This window comes from Hyaena hyaena, unplaced genomic scaffold (assembly GCF_003009895.1).
Source record: "Hyaena hyaena isolate Hyena2069 unplaced genomic scaffold, ASM300989v1 scaffold_836, whole genome shotgun sequence".
Lineage (NCBI taxonomy): Eukaryota > Metazoa > Chordata > Mammalia > Carnivora > Hyaenidae > Hyaena > Hyaena hyaena.
In genome coordinates, this window is record NW_024081464.1 from 531,481 (window position 1) to 545,283 (window position 13,803).

The following is a 13,803-nucleotide window of genomic DNA, read 5'->3' on the forward strand; positions in this document are numbered from 1 at the left end:
CATTTCTTTCTTTTTTTTTTTTTTTTACAAATAGTTTATTGTCAAATTAGTTTCCACATAACACCCAGTGCTCATCCCCACAAGTGCCCTCCTCCATGCCCATCCCTCCTCCCCCCCACATCCATCAGTCCTCAGTTTTTGTCAGCATTCAAGAGTCTCTCATGGTTTGCCTCTCTCCCTTTCCCCCACCATTTCCCCCCTTCTTCTCCCCCTTGTTCCTCTGTTAAGTTCCTCCTAGTCCTCCTATACGTGCACACATATGATATTTGTCCTTCTCTGCCTGACTTATTTCGCTCAGCAGAACACCCTCAAGGTCCATCCATGTTGCTACACATGGCCAGATTTCATTGTTTCTCATTGCCATGTAGTATTCCATGGTATAGATAAACCACATCTTCTTGATCCATTCATCTGTTGATGGACACTTAGGCTCTTTCCATGTTTTAGCTATTGTGGAGAGTGCTGCTATGAACATTGGGGTACATGTGCTCCTATGCATCAGCATTTCTGTATCCCTTGGGTAAATTCCTAGCAGTGCTATTGCTGGGTCCTCGGGGAGTTCTATTGTTAGTTTCCTGAGGAACCTCCACACTGTTTTCCAGAGGGGCTATACCAGTTTACATTCCCACCAACAGTGTAGGAGGGTTCCCGTTTCTCCACATCCTCGCCAGCATCTAGAGTTCTCTGACTGGCTCATTTTAGCCACTCTGACTGGTGTGAGGTGGTATCTCAGTGTGGTTTTGATTTGTATTTCCCTGATGAGGAGGGATGCTGAGCATCGTTTCATGTGTCTGTTGGCCATCTGGATGTCCTCTTTGGAGAAGTGTCTGTTCATATCTTCTGCCCATTTCTTCACTGGGTTGTTTGTTTTTCGGGCGTGTAGTAAAAACCTTCCATTTCACACAGCTCTTTGGAGCTCCCCTTACTTGCTGGATGGACAATGCTGGTCAATTCATAAATTGGTTATTAAAGCTAATTAGATCTTCACATTGGTTGAATTTTGGTGTTTAATGCTATGTTGTTTCTGTATCCCCAGGATGTAACAGAGTGCCTGGCACCCGGTACAGAATCAATACATATTTATTGAGTGGCTATTGGTGAATGAAGTGGGACTTGAAGATTCAGTAGAATTTTGACTTAATCTGCCAGGTTTGAGGTTAGAGGCTTAGGGAATACCCCTCAGAGCTTATAGAAGGACCTGGGCCTGCAGAGGCAAAAGCCATTCGCCTGCTGAGCCCCTGGAAAAGAAGCCTAGGTATATACTCAAAAGACTTGAAAACATATGTCTTCACAAAAGTTTGTGCTCAATGTTGATTGCAGCATTGTTTATGGAAAAGCCCAATGTCCGTCCACTGATGAACAAAATGTCATACACCCATACAATGGAATCGTTTTCATTCACAAAATATTCATTCACAAAATACTTGTGCATGCTACATCAATAAATTTTCAAAACATTTATGCTAAGTGAAAGAAACCAGTTAAAAGGCCACATATTTTTTAGTTCTATTTATATGAAATGTTCCGAATAGGCAACTCTATATGTAGAATAGAAAGATTAGTAATTGAGGCTGAAATAGGAGATTTGGGAAGTGAAAGATAAGATATAGGATTTCTTTTCAGGGTGATAAAAGTGTTCTAAAATTGTGATGACGGTTTTATATTTATACTTTCATTTATTATGTTTATATATTTACATATAATATTTATATTTTTAAAGTTTATTTAAAAAAAAAAAAAGAAAGAAAGAGAGAAAGAAAGAGAGAGAGAGAGAGAGACAGAATCCCAAGCAGGCTCCACACTGACAGTGTGGAGCCCCAATATGGGGCTCAAGCTCAAAAACCATGAAATCATGCCCTGAGCTAAAGTCAGAAGCTTAACCAACTGAGCCATCCAGGCGCCCTCCCCCTTTTAAAAATGTTTTCATTTATTTATTTTGAAGGTAGGGAGGGACAGAGAGAAAAGGAGAGGGAATCCCAAACAGGGTCCGTGTTGTCAGCGCAGAGCCTGACATGAGGGCTCTATCTCACAAACCGTGAGATCATGACCTGAGCTGAAATCAAGAGTTGGATGCTTTAGGGCACATGTACCCCAATGTTTATAGCAAGATTTTCAACAATAGCCAAATTATGGAAAGAGCCTAAATGCCCATCAACTGATGAATGGGTAAAGAAGATGTGGTTTATATATACAATGGAATACTACTTGGAAATGAGAAAGAATGAAATCTGGGCATTTGCAGCAATGTGGATGGAACTGGAAGATATTATGCCAAGTGAAATAAGTCAGTCAGAGAAGGACAGATGCCCTATGTTTTCACTCATATGTGGATCTTGAGAAGCTTAACAGAAGTCCATGGGGGAAGGGAAGGGGAAAAAATAGTTACAAACAGAAAGAGTGGGAGGCAAACCATAAGAGACTCTTAAATACAGAGAACAAACTGAGGGTTGATGGAGACACGTGGGGGAGAGGGGAAAATGGGTGATGGGCATTGAGGAGGGCAGTTGTTGGGATGAGCACTGGATGTTATATGTAAGCCAATTTGACAATAAATTACATTCATAAAAAAAAGTTGGGTGCTTAACTGACTTAGCCACTTAGGTGCCCCTTTTGGGTTGTCCTTTAAGAAGTCCTTTTTCTGAAGAAATGCCTGATTTGTTTTCATTTTAATTGTAAATGCTTGTACATTGGTTTTTCTCTGACTTCTCTCTGCCACCTTCTAAATCCCAGGGAGTTAGCCTCTGCAGTGGAAAGATTTTTCACCAATGGTCTGTTGCTATTCAGTGGGTTCTTCAGTAGTTGACAATGGTTTCTGTCTGGTACTGTAAGCACAAAGAGTTAGGGTTCCCCAGAAAAAGAAAGACAGACATAGCTCTCTTGACATAAGAAAAATCATTTTAGGCCTCCAGCTGTCTTAGGAAAGAATGTAAGAACAAAAGAACAAACAGCCACTAGCAGGTCAGCAGGTAGCCTAATCATATTCAAAAGTGAAAATTGACCTGACACACATTGGTGAGTAATCTTCACAGGATCTAAACCCCTTTGAGCACTCAAATACCAGACAAACTAGAGTCAGAGAACTGATAATGTTGACCCTTGCTGGCCCTAGTGACTTTGACCTGGACTCCTTCACTTTAAGATGACTTTTGCCCCAACCTCATGCTGTATTCCAATTGCACAAGCCTGTTCATAAATATGCATGCACGCTTAGCTTAAAACTTCCCCAGTCCTGGGGGTCCCTGGACCGGTCAGTTGGTTAAGCCTCTGACTTTGCCTCAGGTCATGATCTCGAGGTCTGTGAGTTCAAGCCCAGTGTCAGACTGTGTGCTAACAGCTTGGAGCCTGGAGCCTGCTTTGGATTCTGTCTCACTCTCTCTGTCTCTCTCTCTCTCTGTCTCTCTCTGACCCTCCCCCACTCATGCTCTGTCTCTTCCTCTCTCTCTCAAAAATAAACATTATTTAAAAATGTAAAAACCTCAAACAGTTCCCCAACTCCGTTGTTCGAGAAGACACTGATTTGGGAAATATCCTAGGTGTTTTTCTGTACTTGTTGCAACCAAAACTCTTCCTTTTTCTATTCTTTGGCTTGTGTCTTTAGGCTCAACATCCACCAAGGGGAGAAGCCAGTTTTGGGTAACAGTTTTAGCAGTGGTCAGTTCCTTCTCCCAGGCGTTGACTCTACAGTGAGGAGTGAATCCCCTCCCTACCTTTCCTTTCCTCCCAGTTAGTGCTGCAACCTGTTAATTCAAATTTGCCTGCAGGCTTTGAGTTGCAAGAGTCTTCCAAGATCAGACCAACATTCCTACCCAAACTGACTTGAAAGGACAGGAGCTGGACAGAAGGTCATAGGCCCAAGGCAAAAGTGTGTCCGCATGAAGTCTTTTCACAATCCCCAAAGGAATAGGATGGTGTTTAACACAATATAACAAGTTAACTTTCTTTTTAACAATGTATTTGGCCAAACCAGAGGAAAGGAGAATAAAAAACGCTAATTGATTGCCTACCCTGTAATACATTTTATTATATAATACACGCCTTTTAAAGAATATTCTCAACAACCCTGTGATGGAAGGAAAAGTTTTTAGAGATGAAGAAAAAGAGACTTGAAGACATCTTGAGACAATTTACTGGGGTCAGAGCAGAGTTTATAAGAGGACTTTGTGAATCCGCCCCCACAGCCTTTCTCCTGCCTCAACAGGCAGTAAGAGGGGCCACAACTCACACACCCGTGAGCCACAAAGTCTGTGAGGGGATTTTAGGAAGGGACAAGGAGTGGCTTTTTCTCTGGCCATGACGCTCTGTCATTAGGAGATTGCTGCTAAAATGCAAATAGGTGAGCTGGAGAAATAAGTGCCCAGTGTCCCTCTGCTGGGAACTTCCTTCCCTGCCAGCTTCAGGCTCTAGTCCCTACATGGAAGGCACTGCCTTCCCTCAGGATCTTGCTTTAGCATTCTGTCTCAGGGGTGGGGTCTCAACACAGAGTGGGTGCGGCGGAAGCTGCAGCCACCTTGTTGAGAATGTCACCATAGCGTGCATTCTCACGAGTGGTCTGGCAGGTTATGAAGAGTGTTCTGTCAGTCCTTCAGTTCCAAGCCTGTGATTCTATTACCCCTGCATCAATCCTTTCCACTAGGAGATGGATGGAGTTTGGAATCTGCAATGTAGAGCTGTATGACTTTGGATAAGTGACCCAGAGGCTCTGACCCTCATATTCTTCATCTGGCTAATGAAGATGTTTGTGTTTACCTCATCCCATTATGAGGACTAGATGGACAAGGCTCCATGCATTCCATTTCCTCTCCATTTTTACCCAGATCCCAGCAATGATATATTTCCTCAAATCTGGGAGCTCCCCAGAGAAATCATTGGCTCCCACTGGATCAACCAGCCCATTTTGGAGGATATTATTTAACTTGAACTGGGATTAGAGCTGCAACCAGAACCCTGTAGCCCCAGAGATTCCTTATCTCAGGGCTTAGGGAAGCAGAAAAGACCTCTGGAAGGTCTCTCTAGGCCTTTTATGAGCCTGAGAGCTTGATTTCCTGAGACCTGTAGCAGGTGGAAGGAAGCCTATGTTTGGAGAAGGGTTTAGCTCCCCTCTCATTCTCTGTCCCCAAGTCATCCAAACCTACAGGACCAGAAGCATCAGCTTCCATAAGGAAACAGAATCTTCTGAGTTTCCTGGAGGGCTCTGACTAATGTCAACTAAGGTTGACAATATTCCTTTGCACAGAGATCTCCCTTTTTAATATCTTCTTGTTTCTAATCAAGCTGAGGGGGGAAAAAAAGAGCCAGAAAAACCTGGGGTTGAAGCCCAGTTCTACAATCATCCCACTTCTCCCAGCCTCTCAATAAGTGGTTATGAGGAATAAATTTAAATTAGATCCTGTACAGTTCACCAACCACAGTGCCCACAGATACAGGCTTAGGGATGACAAACCCCTCCCATTTCCTAATGTCTAGAGCCAGATTTAGAAAGGTCTAGTTTTATTAAAAACACTGACAATGCCAAATGTTGGCAAGGATGTGGAGCAATGGGTAATCGGATATTGTTAGTGGGAAAGTAAAAGGGTTCAGGCACTTTGGTTTAAGAAACCTCTGACACTTTTTTTTTTTAAACAAAACTAAACACATCCTTACCCTATGACCCAACGATTCCATTTTTATGTATTTACTCAAGAGAAATGAAGACACATGGCCACAAAAAGGCTATACAAGAGTGTTTAAAGTGGCTTTATTCATAACAGCCAAAAACTGGAAACAAGCCAAGGGTGCATCTATAGGAGAATTATCAACAAGCCCCCATATATTTAACAATACTTCCCAAGCAGAAAGAGGTCAACTCACTGCTACACTCAACCACAGGATCAGTATCAAAAGCATTATGCTGAGTGACAGAAACCGTAAGCAAAAGAATGCATACTGTATAATTCCTTTTAAATGTGGTTCTAAGGCGTGCTCGCTTCAGCAGCACATATACTAAATGTGGTTCTAAGGCAAGCAAAACCAATCTATCGTGGAATGAACATTATAATAATAGTTGCCTCTGGGGATAGTGAGAGTGGAATTGACTGAGAAGAGGGTTGGCAGCTTTCTGGAGTGATGGTTATATTCTACATCTTGAGAGGGGTTTGGGTTACACAGGTGTGTGAGCACAATGATGCCATCTTGGACAAATCTGCCACCTTCATGACCGTGAAACCTTCTTGAGCTCCCCCCTCCCCCCATTTTTTCTTTTTGTTTAAACACACCCTTAAGCATACCCTCAGGGCATTATATCCATCATCTTCCCTGGAAAGAAGACTGAGAGACACCTATTCCTAAACATTCTCTTTTTGAGTGGTCCCCCAGGAAGGACTCACAGCTTCTAAGGGCTATAAAAAGTAGGTTTTCAGGGAGGTAGGGTTGCAGAAATCTACTAGGCTTGCATCCATGCAAGACATGTGTCTTTCCTAAGTTTCCTAAATAAATCATTTCTTGCCTCGATGAATTTGTCAGCCTTTTTCCTTGGTCAAAAGGATCCTTCGGCCTTTGGAAGTCTTTTTGCATATACTTCCCTTTCACAGAACAGCAGATGTATATCCTTCTCAAGGCTGTTGGGAATATGCACTTCAGCTTTGTGAATTTCCTCATCGTTGATACACTTTACGTGAAAAGAAACCACTGTAACCAAATACTGGATTCTGGTTAGTGATGTGGATGCTGAGAGGGAAGTTACAGATATCTACAACTTACTTTGAAATGCATTAGGATGATGGATGGATGGATGGAGAAATTGAAGGAAGGGCGGGAAAATGGGTAAGTGTGCAATAAAGCAAATGCAGTAAAATATTCACAGTAGTATACTGGGTATACATATCAGTGTTCACCATAAAATTCACTGTAAAATTCTTCCAGTTTTGTTATCTTTGAGATTTTTCTTAATATCACATTGGAATAAAGTTCTGGTCTTAGAACTCTACGAAACAAAACAACAAAAGTTGAAAACAACTCCACAAAAACTATACTTAAAAGGTGGGTTCAAATATATCTTTTTTCTTCTTTGCATGCACAATCCCTGGTGTCTCTTTTTGTGCCCTAACCTCCTTTTCTTATAAGAACAACAGTCAGATTGGATTAGGGCCTCCCCTAATAGAATCATTTAACATAATCACCTCTTTAAAGGCCCTGTCTCCAAACAGTCACATTCTGAGGTCCTGGGGCTTAGGACTTCAACATATGAATTTTGGAGGGATGTAGTTCGGCCTGTTAACACTATCTTAGAGGACAGGGACAGGGCTGCTTTGGACTTTCCCAAAAGAGACCCCAGAGAAAAATCTGGGGACATTACTGACTGTATGTGTCTCAACAGGGTAGTGAGCAGAAAGCAATGAGGGAGCAAAGGCCAGTCATTCTCAGCAAATGTTAACTGATAGTCTCTTACAAGACAGGTGCTCTGCTGGCTACTGAAAGTTAAAAGGACACTTTGCTATAGAACATAGTGACTTAGGTAGCACAAGTGTTGGTAATCAAAATAAATTTCCTTGAAGACAAATGCCACAGCAAATGAGCTTTCCTATATTCCTTTTAAAAGTATCATATGATCATATGATTGGGTGGCTCAGTCGGTTAAGTGTCTGACTTCGGCTCATGTCATGATCTCACAGTTCATAAGTTTGAGCCCCATGTAGGGCTCTGTGCTGACAGCTCAGAGCCTGGAGCCTGCTTCTGATTCCATGTCTCCCTCTCTATGCCCTTCCCTTGCTTGTGCTCTGTCTCTCTGAAAAATAGATTAAAAAATTAAAGTATCATATGGTTTCACTCACATGTAGAATTTAAAAAACAAAACATGGGAACATAAGGGAAGGGAAGGAAAAACAAGATATAAAGAAAGGGAGTAAACATTAAGAGACTCTTAAATACAGAGAACAAACTGAGGGTTGCTGGAGGGGTGTTGGGTGGGGGGATGGACTAAATGAGCAAGGGACATTAAGGAGGGCACTTGTTGGAATGAGCACTGGGTATTACATGTAACTGATGAATCACTAAATCCTACTTCTGAAATCATTATTACACTATATGTTACCTAACTTGGATTTAAATAAAATTTTAAAATGAAAAAAAGTACCTTTGTGTTATTTCCTGGTTTACAATCAGAGGTGGTATTCAGGTTTTTACATTGTAAACAAATATCTTCATCATTTTCATATAAAATACTGGTTTGGTTGCCTTGCTTTTTAGAATTCACTTTATATAATTAGGAAGGACTCCTGGGAACATATTAGTCAGGGTATGTCATGTGAGCATCTATAACACTAATAGATCTATCCTAATAACAGTTCATTTCTTTTCTTCCTTCTTCCTTCCTTCCTTCCTTTCTTTCTTTCTTTCCTTCTTTCTTTCTTTTTCTTTCTTTCTTTCTTTCTTTCTTTCTTTCTTTCTTTCTTTCTTTCTTTCTTTCTTTCTTTCTTTCAGCAACAGTTCATTTCCTGTTAAAGCTGGAGGCCAGTGAGGGTTGGTTGGGGGAAGCAGCTCTGCTTCATAATGTCCCTGAGGGACCTAGGCTGCTCCCTTCTTGTTGCAGGGCCATCTCCTACACATGGACCTCTGAGGTCCCTGTCAAAGAAAGAGAGAAAAGTGGGGGAATGCCCATGTCCTCAGCACCACCCTAGCTTCTGAGCAGCACACAGTGCTTTCACATATATTCCACTGAAGAGAGCTTTCCCCATAGCAGGGCTGGGAAACGTGGTTTAGCTGTGTGCCCAGGAATAAGAAATGGTTTGTGTGAGGTCCTGGTGGTCTCTGCCATGAATTCTTAATCCTGGTTCCACCTCTTCCCAGTTGGTGGCCTTGACCTTGGACAAGTTTATTAAATTCTCCGGGTTCCTTTTCCCTCATCTGTAGAATGGTAGTGATGATAGAGGTGATCTCGGGGTTGTTAGGAGATCAAGGGAACGTCTTAGTCAGCTTGGGCTGCATAACCAAACATTGTAGACAGAGTGGCTTAAAGACCAGGACTTTATTTCCCACAGTTCTGGGGGCTGAACGCCCAAGCTCACGGTGCCTGCAGGGCTAGCATCTGGTGAGGGCTCTGTCCTTGGGTTGCAAATGGTTTTGCGTTCTTGCTGTGTCCTCACATGGCCTTTCCTCCATGAGGACAGGTGGAGAGAGACAGGAGGCAACCTCACTAGTGTCTCTTCTTATTCTCATGAATGCCCTCATCTAAACCAAGTTACTTCTCTGGGGCGCCTGGGTGGCTCAGTCGGTTGAGCATCCGGCTTCGGCTCCGGCTCAGGTCATGATCTCATGGCTCATGGGTTCGAGCCCTGCGTCAGGCTCTGTGCTGACAGCTCAAAACCTGGAGCCTGTCTTCATACTCTGTGTCTCCCTCTCTCTCTGACACTCCCCCACTCATGCTGTCTGTCTCTCAAAAAGAAATAAAACATTAAAAAATAAATAAACCCAATTACTTCTCAAAGGCCCCATCTCCAAAGACTGGGCCATTGGGGATTAGGGCTTAGACATATGAAATTTGGGGGGGACACAATTTGGTCCATGGCAGGAAGTTAGTAGCTAGTGCCCAGCACAGAGCAAGCTCAGTAATCAAAGCACTCCTCCAAATCAAAGCACTGGCAATACAAGTAAGCATGTTTGCACTCATACGGCTTCTTACAGTTTACAACATATTCTCACCCTCACTCAACCTTTTCTACTTGGAGCCTCTTAGCAGCCCTGTGAGGTAGGCTTTTTCCGGATGACAAAACCAAGGAAAGGCTGGGCAATTTTCCAATGTCACATGCACATAAGCAGCTAAGCCTCCTGACTCAGGCCAGTGTTCTTCCTGTCTCATTTTCTGAGATCATAGTCATCACCTTCAGTGCCACAGGGTCCCCTGGACCTACTCCAAGGCTCCTGAGAAGCTTGCAAAGAGGGTCTGAGGTAGGAGAATTGAAGAGTCTAGTTTGGGTCTCATACTTTGGGCTCTCATGGAATGTTTTGGGGTATTTTTGTCTTAGGTGCTAAATTTCTCCTAGGGGCAGACTTACTGACTTAGCTCTCTGTGAAAAGGCAGCATCATGCCACCAGCAGTGAATACCCACTAGCCAATAGGAGTGACAATAGGAAAGTACCTCAATTTAGGGTTTCTCTATCATTGGCCATAATCCAAATGAAGGGAAGGTGAAGAGTAAACTGGGTTCCCATTTAAATGTATAATCATTGCTCAGGCTCATTTTAATATCACTGAGATGGGCCATGGAGAATGGTCTAATTTCTCTATCAATTTAGAAACATTGGCTCATTTGCTATTGATAGCCAATAAGTAATTTTTAAACATTAACTAATCCTTGAAGAGTGTTTTTATTTTTCATAAATTCTCCTTTAGCTTGAGTATGTCTTCAGATTTTAGAACTCCACAGTAAGACTGAAATCCTTTGTTTCCTCCAGATGTTTACCTGTGTGAGCTTTTCATCCTTGTTTGTTTATCTAGAGTTATGTGTGGATGAGAAGACCTCCTCTAATTGATGTGTTTGTGACTAAACATAGAGGGCATTTTTCAACTGTTAATCATCTCATTTGTGCGTGTGAAGGGGAATAGTAGATCAGTCATCAGGGGATGAGGTGGGGGAAGCTGGTGAATTTTGCACCAAGGGCTGAGAAGGAGTTGGACATTCAATGGGGGCAGGGGACAGACTTAATCCGAACTCTGTTTATTGGCTTTCACTCAGCTGGACTTGGCCTTTGGTCCTGGAAAGGAGCTTCCTGGAAGGTTGGCTGGGCTGATGGGCTGTGGATCTGTAAAAGCATGGAGCCTTCTGCCAACAGAGGGGAGTTGACATGTAGGCGGCAGGGTTGTAACATGACCAGACCTGTCATCAGAGGGTGCTCGGAGCACTGAGCCAGACGTGGGTCAGGTAGTCTAGGGCGAGAGGATAGTTTTGGCTCAAGCCTGAAGGCAGCCTTCACGGTGAACCAGCACAGCAGCTGAAGACCATGGGACAGGAGGGAAACCGTGGTCGGTGTAGCTAAGATCAACTGAGTTAGTCAAAGCAAAAATAGCTGTGCTCTGTCAACTTGTTCCCTTTATGCTTTTCTATTTTTGTGCTTTTGCTTTAGGTTTTCAACTGGGGGCTTCCCCTTTCTTTAGAATCAGGTAATATGGAGGGAAACCTTCCATGTTTAAAGCTGTCCCTTTCAATATTTGCATATTTGTGGGTGGGGGAAGCGCACTAGGGGAAGGGGGTGAGTGTGCTTTCTGAGGACATAGAACTCCACCCCATGCTTGATTTCTGTACACATCTGCACAAATCCTCCACAAATCCAGGAGTTTAGTAGACCCTCCTGGAGATTTGGGAGTGGGCAGTGAGGTGGGCCAGAGGTGGCCAAGAGGTGGAGGAGGGTTTTACTTTGCAGAAGTGGGGCACCTGGGTGGTTCAGTGGCTTAAGCATCCGACTTTAGTTCAGGTCATGATCTCATGGTTCGTGGGTTCAAGCCCCACATTGGGGTCTGTGCTGACAGCTTGGAGCCTGGAACCTGCTTTGGGTTCTGTGTCTCCCTCTCTCTCTGCCCCTCCCCCGCTCATGTTCTGTCTCTCACTCTCTCTCTCAAAAATAAACATTACTTTGCAGAAGTGCATCCAAAACATGAGGCATCTCCTTTCAGATAATGTTCTTTAGTTCCCCAACCTGTGCTGGATTCCATTTAGTCCCCACCTCTCCGTCTTTTTGGCTCTCTTGCTCCTTTACGTATCTCTGCCCTTTCCTTTCAGTGGTCAAACAACCCATGTCTTCCCTGTCTCCTCGGGCACAGCAGCCTCCCCATTCTCTGAAGTCCCTCAAGGCTTATCTACCCCAACCTGGCCTCAGGAGGTCCTGCACCAGTCAGAGCTCAGGGATCAGTCTTAGGCTCTCTTTTCAGTTTCACTTCTCGGGGAAAGTTCCTTTAGGAAATTCCTAACTTGCTCAGTTGAACTAAATGGGGCAGGGCAGGACTGCTGGCGGAATTGTACGTGCCTGGAAACCCAGTGTTGCGCTCATCTCCCAGTCCTGGGGTGTGGCTGTGGGGAAGGACGGAGAGGACCAGCTGGTTAGCAGGGGCCCCGGCCCCTGGACTGGGGGTGGGGGTGCAGCTCCTTCTCAGTTGGTATAATGGCTTTGTTGGTGCTCTAGAAGCTCTCCTGGGAGAGGGAACATGTTCTAGACACACCTACCCAGCCCACAGACTTGCCCTGAAGGTTTTTTGGTTTCTTTTAGAGCTATTTTGGGTTCGCAGCAGAACTGAGAGGAGGGGAGAGACATTTCCCATATGCGCCATGCCCCCACACATGCACAGCCTCCCCTACTATCAACACCTCCCACAGAGTGGTACATTTGTTACCATCAATGAATCTGCCTCGACACGTCATTATTGTCCAGATTCCAGGTTTTACATTAGGGTTTACTCTTGACTTTGTACATTCTATGGATCTGGGCAAATTTACGATGACATGTATCCACCATACACAGAGGAGTTTCACGGACCTAAAAAGAACCTCTACACTCCACCTGTTCATGCCTCTCTCACTTTTGACCCAAAGTTTTCATATGAAAAATGCATGTAAAGTTCAACTTTCACTTGTAACTTCATATTCATGTTTGTATTAATATAAAAATATGTATTCAGGTCTGCAGTGTTTATTATATATTTTTCCTGCCTACTATGAGCCAGGCTGTACTGGGGATCGAGTGGCAAGCATGACTTATGCATAACTTAGGATATAAGTGGAGAGAGAGATGAGTCAGCCCACCAACAAAACCCACCATGGCTGTGGTTTTTATCTAGAGATTGCATACCTTTAGGGGTCTGGAAAGCTAGGTTGCCAAGTGCTACTTCACTCTTTTCCAGTGATTTTCTGTAGCTGTTCTAACAGGTAGCTCACAGCAAGCACTTAGCAGGGGTCAGCTGAATGATTCAGTAAAGGGATAAATGTATGGATTATAAAGGTGACTCTGATTTTCATCTAGGAGTGTGATGGTTCATTTTATGTGTTAATTGGACTGTCCTGACAGATGTCCAGGTAGTTGGTAAAACATAATTTCTGGGTGTGTCTGTGAGGGTGTTTCTAGAGAAGGTTAGCATTTGATTCAGTTGACTGAGTAGAGACCAGCCCTCATCAATGCAAGTGGGCATCATCTTATCCACTGGGAGCCCAAACAGAACAAGGCAAAAGAAGGGTCAATATTTTCTTTCTTGTTGAGCCAGGATGAGCATCTCCTCCTGCCCTCAGACATCAGAGCTACTGGTTCTTACTCTTCGGACTCCTCGATTTATACCAGTAGCTCCTTGGTTCTTGGGCCTTTGACCACAGACTAGGAATTATACTGTGGGTTCCCCTGGTTCTCAGGCTCTTGCATATAGACTGAATTCTATTACAGATTTCCTGGTTGTCCAGCTTTTTGGCCTTCAAAATTGCATGAACCAACTCCTAGAATAAATCCCCTTTTTATCTCTCTCTATATAAATATCTCTATCCTATTGGCGTGTTTCTCTGGAGAACCCTGACTAATAATAAGGAGCTTGGTACAGCCAGACTGGGACAGAGATGAAATCCAGGGAATGAAATCCAAAACTTCTGGTGCTTTGATGATCTTCTGAGGTACATGTTTTTTAAATCTTTTGAGATAATTTAGCTTAGCCCCTTAACTGGGGCTTGAGGATGATGAGAGGTAGAGAAATAACACAGACATGAAACTATCTGAGCTGGAACAGGTAAGAATCTGAGTTCCAGGGAGGCACTGTGCGTGTGAATCCACTGCCAATGCCACCCATCCTTCCAGACGCACACA